The sequence below is a fragment of the Grammomys surdaster genome, unplaced genomic scaffold, assembly GCF_004785775.1.
Source record: "Grammomys surdaster isolate TR1022 unplaced genomic scaffold, NIH_TR_1.0 229, whole genome shotgun sequence".
In the NCBI taxonomy this organism is placed as follows: Eukaryota; Metazoa; Chordata; class Mammalia; order Rodentia; family Muridae; genus Grammomys; species Grammomys surdaster.
Genome location: NW_021604674.1, coordinates 2,541,884 through 2,552,682, shown reverse-complemented (window position 1 = coordinate 2,552,682; position 10,799 = coordinate 2,541,884). Strand labels below are relative to the sequence as shown.

The following is a 10,799-nucleotide window of genomic DNA, read 5'->3' as shown; positions in this document are numbered from 1 at the left end:
TCTCCAAGTCTCATTGACAAAGCATGTAGTGTATTCAGCTACAGGGTCTTAACAGACAGTTATGGTGGGCAACCAAGAGAAATGGCAGTAGCCTGTGTTGTTTTGGAGACCTTTGGGGTATCCCTAACTAGTAATTCCTAGGGAGGTCTATGCATGGAACTGAGTATTTTATTGCAAAGCCCATGTCTTCAGAGAATGGCATTGTCCATTAGTTTCCATTCAAACTACTGTTTTCTAATATATATATTTCTTAGGCAGAAAATATACTAAAATTGGATGACGCAAAGATTAGCATGGCCCCTACATAAGGATGTTACAAAATTCATGAAGTGCTGTGTATTTTTTGGTATCGATGACTGCAGACTCATAACTGAGAATGAGAAACATAGAAGGTTTCTATGACAACCTCTCTCCTCTACCCTCTCCCAAAACAAACCGTCCAGAACAGGGAGCTATAGAAGAGAGTTCTTAAAAGTTGTGATAAAGATGGTGAAGTGTAGCTCCTTACAGTTGATGAGATCTGGGGTGGGCAGTAGGTGTGTGTGTGTGTGTGGAAACTCCATATTATATATATATATAAGGAGCTGGCCACTGGGAGTTTGACCATGTTCCAATCAGTATATATGCAACACAAATTAGAGCTGGTGTGTTTTTCTTTTGGGATGTAGGGGAGAGGACAAGGACAAGAGGGTGAACCTGGGAGGAATGGGAAGCCAGTGTGATTGAGGTAAATTCATTGTATGAATTTTCCAAATAATTAATAAATATATTATGTTGGGTAAAATGTATGTTTAAATTAGCCAGAAAGTAGGTTTGGATATACTATGCTGGTATTAATATGTGACTTTACAACTAGCCGTACTTGTCTGGTGAAACTGAGCGCCCCGTTGCCTGGAGCATACCTATTTAGAATTGTAACGTCCTCTCGATGGACCGCTCGTGTCACCTGGATTAAGTAGTCTTTATCGCTCTTCAGTGGTTCTGGATTGAAGCCTATTTTGATAGATATCAGGACAGCAACACCTGCTTGCTTCCTAGGTCCATTTGCTTAGAGTACATTTTCCCAGTCTTTTACCATACAGTAATGTCTGTTTTTTGTGATAAGGTGTACTTTCTTAGAGGCAGCAAATAGATGGTGCCTGCTTTTCTTTTATTCTTTCTTTCTTTCTTTCTTTCTTTCTTTCTTTCTTTCTTTCTTTCTTTAAAAAAAAAACTAATCTATCCCTCTGTGTCTTTCCACTGAGGGAGCTGACATCATTAATATTCAGAGATATTATTGAGAGGTGTTTATTCATTCCTGCCAGTTTTAAAAACATATTTTATTTTGCACTGTTTGACCCCTCCCCTCTTTCTCTCTTGCTTAACTATTATTCTAGTATGGTTCATTTTTCCTGTGGCCTCATGGATGGATTTATTTTTCTCTTCAGTCTGAATGATTCCTTGAAGGTTCGTCTTAGGTGGTGATCAAGATTAAAGAATCTTTTTTTTTTTTTTTTGGTTTTTCGAGACAGGGTTTCTCTGTGTAGCCCTGGCTGTCCTGGAACTCACTCTGTAGACCATGCTGGCCTCGAACTCAGAAATCCACCTGCCTCTGCCTCCCAAGTGCTGGGATTAAAGGTGTGTGCCACTACTGCCCAGCTAAGAATCAATTTTTATAATGAAAAGTTTTTAATCTTTCCTCTGTAGGCTTTGGTTTTTCACAACCTACTTTAATAAGGGTTTTTAAATGCTTTAGCCTCCCTTCTAGCCCACCACCCACCAGAAGCAGTGGGAAGGAAAGGTTAATAGGGCAAAGGGGGATGTGGACTTGTTTAGAAACAGTTCTTTGGGACGATTCCAATCTTTATTATCATATTAGCAGCTCAGGTCACACGAATCAGCAGTGGTATCTGGATCCACTCACAAACACCATTCACGAGTCAGTAATGGCAGCTTGATCTAGAAGGAACCTTGAGGTTCCGAGCAAGTGACAAGAAGCCATCGGAACATCAGGAGAAGTTCTTTGATGCATTTCTCTCTACAAAGTCATGACAAGTGATGATCAGCGAAGAAGGCAAGGTGAACTAATGCCACAGCATCATCAGGGAAGACAAGTGTCAGTCAGCAAAGGCCAAGCAGCCGAAGAACCACAAACAGCGGCAAGGCGAACCAATGCCACCAAACACCATGTCTTCTCTCAAGCATCCGCTCCTACAGACATCATATGCCCTTTTCTCAGGCAGCTTCCAGAAAAACACCATGTGTCTGTTCTCAGTAAAACATCTTGTCTTGTGTCTGCTTCAGCAAAATATCCCTCACACATCTGCTTCAGCTAAACATCTTCTCATAAGACAGTCTCTCCAGATAAACATCACATGTCACAACCAAGTCTCCAAAGAAAACAGAAATTTCTACTTTATTCCTTTGGTTGTGACAAATAGCTTTGCTGGGGTGAGCAGTCTGAGTCGGCAGCTGTTACCTTCTAGAATTGGGAATATACCATTCCAAGCTTTCTTGGCTTTAAAACTCCAGTTGACAAATCTGCTGTTGGGAGAGCCCATCTTTATATGTGAATTGCTGTCTCTGTCTTGCTGCTTTCAATACACTATCTTTTTTTTTCAAGATTTATTTATTTATTATATATACAGCATTCCGCCTATATATATATGCCTGCAGGCCAGAAGAGAACACCAGATCTCATTACAGATGGTTGTGAGCCACCATGTGATTGCTGGGAATTGAACTCAGGACCTCTGGAAGAGGAGTCAGTGCTCTTAACCTCTGAGCTATCTCTCCAGCCCTCGATACATTATCTTTATTCTGTATAGTTAGTGTTTTAATATAACACAACAAGAGATAAAACTTAATGGTTCTGTCAGAAAAATTTTGCCTTTTACTTTGGATACAGTCTTACATTGTAACCCCAGCCTTGCCTAAAAAACATGATGTGAAGCTGGATTCCTTCTGCTTCAGAGTGCTGGGATTATTGGCATGAGCCCTATAGCATCTAGATGATTTTTGTGTGTGCATTTGTGTGTGTATGTATATGTGTACTGGGTGCATGATCGCATGGGTGCATGTTTATGTGTGTGTAAGTGTATATGTGTGTATATATATATATATATATGTATATATATATATATATGTATGATTGTGTGGGTGCACTGTGTATGTGTGTGAGAGAGAGACAGAGAGGGAGAGAGAGAGAGAGAGACACAGAGAGAGAGACAGAGAGAGAGACAGAGAGAGGAGGAAGGAGGAAGAGGAAAAGGAGGAGAAAGAGCAGGAGGAGGAGGAGGAGAAGGAGGCAGCGGTAGCAGTTTTACAGAGACAGGCTGCATACAGAACAAGCTAGACATCGGTGAAGACAAAACAAGTCAGAGAATAAGAACCAGCCAGAAGACTAGAACAAATTGCTTGAGTTAGTTTGAGGCCAAGCAGAACAATTTAGTGAGAAGCTGAGAGAAGCCAGACTGAGTCAGTCAGCTTGTAGAGGAGTTTTGAGCCAGAACAGCTGAGTTGAACTAGCTAGCCGGATTTCAGAAAGAACTAGAAAGGATGAGCTTATTCAGCAGTAAGCTTCTAAGACAACAATTATATCTGGCAAATAAAAGATACTTTTACATATGAATGTACCTATGTGTTAGAAACAAGGAGACTAAAGTTTTTGCTTATACGTGTGAACAGCTTTGTACTACATTTTTCAATACATTATATTTGGCCATTCTTACAAAACAGAAGGGGCGGGCTGGAGAGATGGCTCAGCAGTCAAGAGCACAGTGCTCTTCCATAGGCCCTGCGTTCAATTCCCAGCAACGACATGGTGGCTCACAACCATCTGTAATGGGATCTGATGCCTTCTTCTGGTGTGTCTGAAGAGAGCAACAGTGTAGTTACATAAATAAATCTTTAAAACAAAAATAAAAGCAAAAACACAAACAAACAAAAACCCAGAAAGGGTCAAGTGATGGCTCGATGGTTAAGAGTTTGTGCTGCTCTTAAAGAGGACCCAATACAGTTCCCAACACCCACACTGAACAGCTCCGAACTGCCTGTGACTTCAGCTTCATGTACTTCAATACCCCCTTCTGGACTCTGCAGATACCTGCACTCACATACATATACCCTTTCCACATCCAGATATACACATAATTTTAAAAATTAAAAAAGAATTACATTACCATAATGGAATGCTTACCCTATCGTGGGAGTTTGTAAGACTGCAGACATGACACTGGGGAGAGCAGGAGAGGTGGGGGGGCACTTTTTATGATGCTCAAGGTTGAAATCAGGGCTTTTACGATAAAGACTAAACAAGCATTCTACCACAAGTTACGTTCCTAGCCCTTAGTTGGCCTCGAACTTGCTATGTGTCCCAGGCTGGCCTTGAATGCACAAAAATCATCCTTCCTCAACGTCCCAAGTGTTGGAATTAGTCTGATATCATCAGACTAATGATTCCAAATGGGACCTTTTCAGTGTGGTTGTAGTTATATATAGAATGTACATGCATTTTAAAATCCACAGAGTTATTTTACTTCTAAAGATTCGTATTGACTGTGTATAACTCAAAAGGGAATGGCATCTGGTCCATTGAGATGCTCAGCTGATAAAGGGGCCTTACTGCTAAGCCTGGTGACCTTCCTTCAATTCCAGGGACCCACACGACAGAGGTAGAGAATGGACTTCTGTAGACTATCCTCTGATTTTCACACTATTTATCTTTCTCTCTTACATAGACATCCTCGCATACTCTTATCAATGCAATGCAATAAAGAAAGAATGACATCAAACTTAAAACTGAGTGCAGTAGTGCTTGTAATCTGCACTTTGGGTGGTAGAAGCAGGAGGATCAGGAGTTCAAGGTTAGCTCTGGCTAACATTGAGCTTTAACTCAAGGCTAGCCAGATACTTGGCTCTGTCTCAGAAAAACAAAACCAAACAAAAACACCCGTTTAAAATCAGGGCTATGCCCTGGTGGGGTAGCTCAGTGGCCTTTCTGTACAAGAGACAGTTCAATCCTCAGACCTCAAAGAGGGAGGAGAGGACAGACGTCTCAGATCGCTGATGCATAGCGTGTGTCATGGCATGATCAAACCACACTCACACCACACCACGGTCACCACCACCACCAAACCCAACAAAAACAACAAAGCATCGCTTAAAAAGCAATAAGAGGGGAGGTATGTGGTAGATGCTAAAGCCTTGAGAAACGAATAAATAAAATCCACGAAGAGGAATGTAAGGCACTCAAAGCACTATGCTTCATGCCTTAAATCATCCTCTAGGAGCTGGAGTGGCGGCTCACTGTTTAAGAGCATCTTCTGCCCTTGCAGAACCTGAGTTCAGTTCCCAGCATCCACATCAGATAGTTCACAACTGCCTGTAACTTCATCTCTAGGGCATCTGACACCTCTGGCCTCCGAAGCCACCCACACTCACTTGTACATACCCTACATACTGACATTTAAAAATAAAATGAAAACAAACCTTAAAAATTTTTTTTTAAACCATGTGTGCTAAATGTTGAAACAATGAAGCATTCGGAAGTCAACTGAAACACTCCATGTGTTGGTCTGTAGATGAGTCCTCTTGGTGAAAAACAGTTGAAACTGTCCCTCTTCTGTCCTGGAGACTCGTGTACTCTCTGTTCTTGAGGAGCATATAATGGTAGAGTTTTGACAAAGATGAACACAGGGCTTCAGAATATCCATTTAAGCTGCAGTGGTAACTACAGCTTTCATCAGGGCAGGGCAGGATGCTGGGAGTCTCATAACGAGCACACTCTCTCCTGTTACTGAATCTGAACCACCCACAGGTTCATGTTTGAACCCTTGATCCCCCGGTGATGGCACTATTTTTGGAGATTTGGAGCCTTTGAGACATGTAGCCTAGCTGGCAGATGTAGGCCACTGGGGGCCAACCTTTGAGGGCTAGAGCAGGTAGGTCCCTTCCTCTCGTCCACTCTACGCTTCCTGGGCTCTGCTTCCAGTCTTCTCTCTGCTTCCTTGTTCAAAGCTTTGAGGAGCCGAGGCCACTGCCACTGCCTCCTCTCCCCTCCCCGCCCCCACTTCTCCTCTACCTCCTTAGCTGCCTTAGACAGCAAATATTCTAGACCATAAAGGACTGGATACCCTCAAAGACTGGACCAAAACAAGTCGTCCCTCTTGAATTGGTTTGGTGACGTACTTTTCTCACAGCTATGAGAAAAGTCCCTGTCTCAAAATAAAACAAAATAAGTATAAACCTCATACAATTGAAGCTACTTCCTCCCCCAATTGTTTGGCATGGGGTTTTAATCCCAGCACTCAGGAGTCAGAGATGATGGGGTCTATGTGAGGGCCAGGTCTACACCAGCCAGAGCTACATACACAGTGAGATCCCTTAAGAAAAATCAACAGGGACTGGAGAGATGGCTCAATGGTTAAGAGTCCCTTAACCTTGCTCTTTCAGAGGACTTGGGTTCGATTCCCAGCATCCACATGGTACAGCTTATAACTGTAACTCCAGTTCCAGGGTATGTGACAAACTCATACAGACACATGAAACACTGATAAACAAAATTTAAAAAAAAAAAAGGAAAAAATAAACTCAGGCTGGGTTTCTGCGGGTGCAAGAAGAATACCCCTGGGCACATAGAAGGTGCTTCTCAATCAAGGCTTGTTCCTGGCATCCTGATAGGCTATAGAGTGTACATCACTATAGCTTTTATTCGGCTCTTAAAAATACTTTATGTGTACGGATGTTTTGCATGTATGTCTGTCTTGCTCGTTTGATCCTAGGTGTCCATGGAGGTTAGAAGAGGGTGTCAAATCTTTTAGAACTGGAGGTATGAACCACATACGGGCACTGGAAATTAAACTTGGGTTCTTCAGAACAGCCAGTTAGTACTCTGAACTGCTGAGCCACCTCTCCAGCTCTGGTTATTCTTATGAGCAAACTGAGCATTTTTTTGTTGTTGTTGTTTGTGTATTTCAGTACTGTGGGTTTTTTTTTTGTTTTTTGTTTTGTTTTCATAGATTGAGTATCCAGTGAGCTTTCCTGGTTTCCCTGGACACAGTCACAGACATCTGCAGAAACACAGTGAACATAGAGACAGCAGGCACATACACATAAAGATAATATATTTTAAGAGTATAGCTAAAAATGTAATATTTTTGAAGTGCTTTGTTTGTGCCATTTGGAAAGGTCACATTGAGGATTGTTAAGTTTGGGCTTCTGGAAATCCGGACGTATACAAACTGGGTGCAAAGTGGCCAGCATTTTGCCACTGACAGAGACAAATGAACTACCCAGGCAGGTTAGGCTTTTTTCCTTTGATAACAATACTTTGAATTGAGTAGAACTTTTTGTTTGTTTGTTTGTTTGTTTTTTGTTTTTTGTTTTCCCTGAGACAGGGTTTCTCTGTGTAGCCCTGGCTGTCCTGGAACTCTGTAGACCAGGCTGGCTTCTAACTCAGAAATCTGCCTGCCTCTGCCTCCCAAGTGCTGGGATTAAAGGCCTGTGCCACCACTGCCCGGCTGGGTAGAACTTTTATATTGGGTAGAACAATAGGCATAAGACCTTGCAGAGGGGCAGGAATTAGTCTAGAGGTTTTGAGATGGTTTTCAGAGGCTGAAACAGGCCCTGGATGCTACGGTTCCATCAATCCTGCCATGGATGTAAAGTAGTTTTAATGACATGGATATGGCACAGCTGCAAACCTTCTACCTATATCCAAATCTCTCCCCGGAGACTCACCGGCTGGGCACAGAGCCTAATCCAACAGTATGCCCCAAATCCTGTCAGCCTGTGAGCTCCCAAGCAGATCCCACTGACCAAATTTATTTCTGAATGGCTGAATGTCAAGGGTTGTAAAATGGCTGACAGTGCTTTATTCATGTTCTTAAAGGGAGCGTTCATCCAAGGTGTCCTGAGCGAGCCTGTGGATGGGAGGTTTGCTATCGTCAGCCTTTGGGAGGAACCAGGGCAAAGCTCATTAATAGGCATCTGATTCATCTTGCGCCTTTCACAGTTATGTGGTACAAAGCGGTTTTAATTAATTAATTTATTCATTTTTATTTTTATTTTCCCTTCCATTCTCTCTTGCTCTGGGCCCGCTTGCTCCAGCCTTTATTATTATTTTTGTTGTCATTATTATTTATATGTAAGTACACTGTTGCTGTCTTCAGACACCCCATAAGAGGGCATCAGATTTCACTACGGGTGGTTGTGAGCCACCATGTGGTTGCTGGGCTTTGAATTCATGACCTCCAGAAGAGCAGCCAATGCTCTTAACCACTGAGCCATTTCACCAGCCCTTTATTTTTTTAAATTATTTATTTCCATTTTATGTGAATTGGTTTTTTGCCTGCATGCATGTCTGTGTGAAGGTGTTAGATCTTGGAGTTACAGACAGTTGCAAGCTGCTATGTGGGTGCTGGGACTTGAACCTGGGTCCTCTGGAAGAGCAGTCAATACCCTCAACTGCTGATCCATCTTTCTAGCCCCACAGTTCTTTTATATAGTTAAAAAACAAACAAAACTGTTGCAGGGTTGGAGAGATGGCTCAGTGGTTAAGAGGACAGACTGCTTCCAGACATCCAGAGTTGTACTCCCAGCACCCACATGGAGGCTCACAACTGTTGGTAACACCAGTTCCATAGTATCTGATGCCTTTTCTGGGATTTGCAGGCACCAGGCAAGCATGCATTGCACATGCATACATACATGCAGGCAAAGCATGCATAAAATAAATAAATAATAAGCTGGGTATGGTGGCCATGTCTTTAAATCTCAGTGCTCCAGGAGGTAGAGGCAGACAGATCTCGGAGTTCAAGACCAGCCTGGTCTGTACAGTGAGCTTTAGTCTGTAGTCAAGGCTACAGATTGAGCCCATATCTCAATGTAAGTAACAAGCAAACAAAAGCTTTTTTTGCTCTGGGGCCAGGGATGGTGATACACACCTGACTGCAGCACTCAGGAAGCTGAGGCAGGATTGAAAGCTGGAAGTCAACACAGGCTCTAAAGTGAGACTCTTCGTCTAATAAACGCCCACCCAGTTGCTTCAGTCCTGTGGGTGTAGCTCCTGAGTGCACAGCGCTTGCTTTTGTACAAGCCATTTTTGGTCCCTAGCACATACCCTCTCCACCCAGGAAAAAGGAGCTAAGGTTTATTGCAAGAAACTAGGATACTGCTGGTCTTCCTATGGGGTCATTCTCCTCAGCTTCTTCAATCCTTTCCCTAATTCAACCACAGGGGTCCCTGACTTCAGTCCATTGGTGGGTGTAAGAATCTGCATCTTTTTCAGTCAGCTGCTTGTTGGGCCTCTTGGAGGACAGCCATGCTAAGCTCCTGTCTGTAAGCACATCATAGCATCAGTAATAGTGTCAGGCCTTGGAGCCTTCCCTTGAGATGGATCTCAATTTGGGCCGGTCACTGGATCTCCTTCACTGAGCCACCAACCAAGCATCATACACTAGTTAGTCTGAGGCCCTCAACACATATACAGCAGGGGACTGCCTGGTCTGGCTTCAGTGAGAGAAGATACACCACTTAAGGCCCCAGGGAGTGGGGAGGCTTGTCGGCGCTGTGGGAAGTAGGCATGGACATCCTCTTGGAGATGGGGGAGGAGGAGAAATGGGATGAGGAACTGTTGGAGGGCAGAACAGGAGGGAGATAATGATTGGACTGTAAAAAAAAGGACTAAAGATAAAAAAAGAGAATATATTGTATGTAAAAGTCTAGTTTCGGGGGCTGGAGAGATGGCTCATTGGTTAAGAGCACTGACTGCTCTTCCAGAGGTCCTGAGTTCAAATCCCAGCAACCACATGGTGGCTTACAACTATCTGTAATGAGATTTGATGCCCTCTTCTGGTGTGTCTGAAGACAGCTACAGTGTACTCATATAAATGAAATAAATAAATCTTAAAAAAAAAAGTCTACTTTCAGTAAAAAATAAATTAAAAAGCAAACCAAACCAAGCAGGACCCAAGAGGAAGGAAGGAAGGAAGGAAGAAGGGAGGGAGGGAGGGAGGGAGGGAGGGAAGGGAAGGAGGAAGGGAGGGAGGGAGGGAGGGAGGGAGGGAAGAAGGAAGGAAGGAAGGAAGGAAGAACAGAAGGAAGGATGGATGCAGGGCCTGGGGAGGAAGTGAAGGTTAAAGTAAAGTGAAGGCTTGAGCAAGCTGAGCTCACACCTCCTGCATCCACGTGTGGCCGTAACCCCAGTGGGTCTAGGTTTTGTGGCCAGCCAGTCGAGCTGACCAAGTGAGAGACTCAAAACAATGTTGGGGAAGACACCCCATGTTGACCTCTGGCCTCCATATAAAGTGCACTGCTTCCCCCCAATGCGTGCACACACACACATACACACACACACACACACACACACACACACACACACACACACACACAGAACTAGATCTGAGGAATGTTTTGATTATGAAAGGAATGCTTTCTCCATTTTCACAAGATGTTTATCTACCCTTTGCAGAAGCAGAAATTCCAGTGCTAGAATCGAATAGTAACTAAGATTTAAAAAGAAAATAAAACCTCCTTTAAGAGACTTGTGGTATCAGATCAAGTAAGATGTCTCACCTCTTACTCAAAGCAGGCTTATTCACACCAGTTTACTCCAGGACAGTACCTGGGGCATGGTCAGCAAATATCCACTGCTTTGGATACAGTTATTTTAACCACACATGCTTGAATGCCTCATAAGCTTGAACAGAACGGGTCTAGCTTGTTGCTGGTCGGTTAGGCTTCGGTACTTATCAGATGCAAGCCCTCCCTTCCTGCGTTCGGGAAGGCAGGCAGCTGGGAAACAGCAGCCCAAGGTTAAG

General features: G+C 43.4%; 1 pseudogene; it reads left to right on the top strand.

Moving 5' to 3' along the window:
- The first annotated feature begins 246 nt into the window (after positions 1-246).
- LOC114626192 lies at positions 247-344 on the top strand (annotated as a pseudogene).
- The last annotated feature ends 10,455 nt before the right edge of the window (positions 345-10,799 follow it).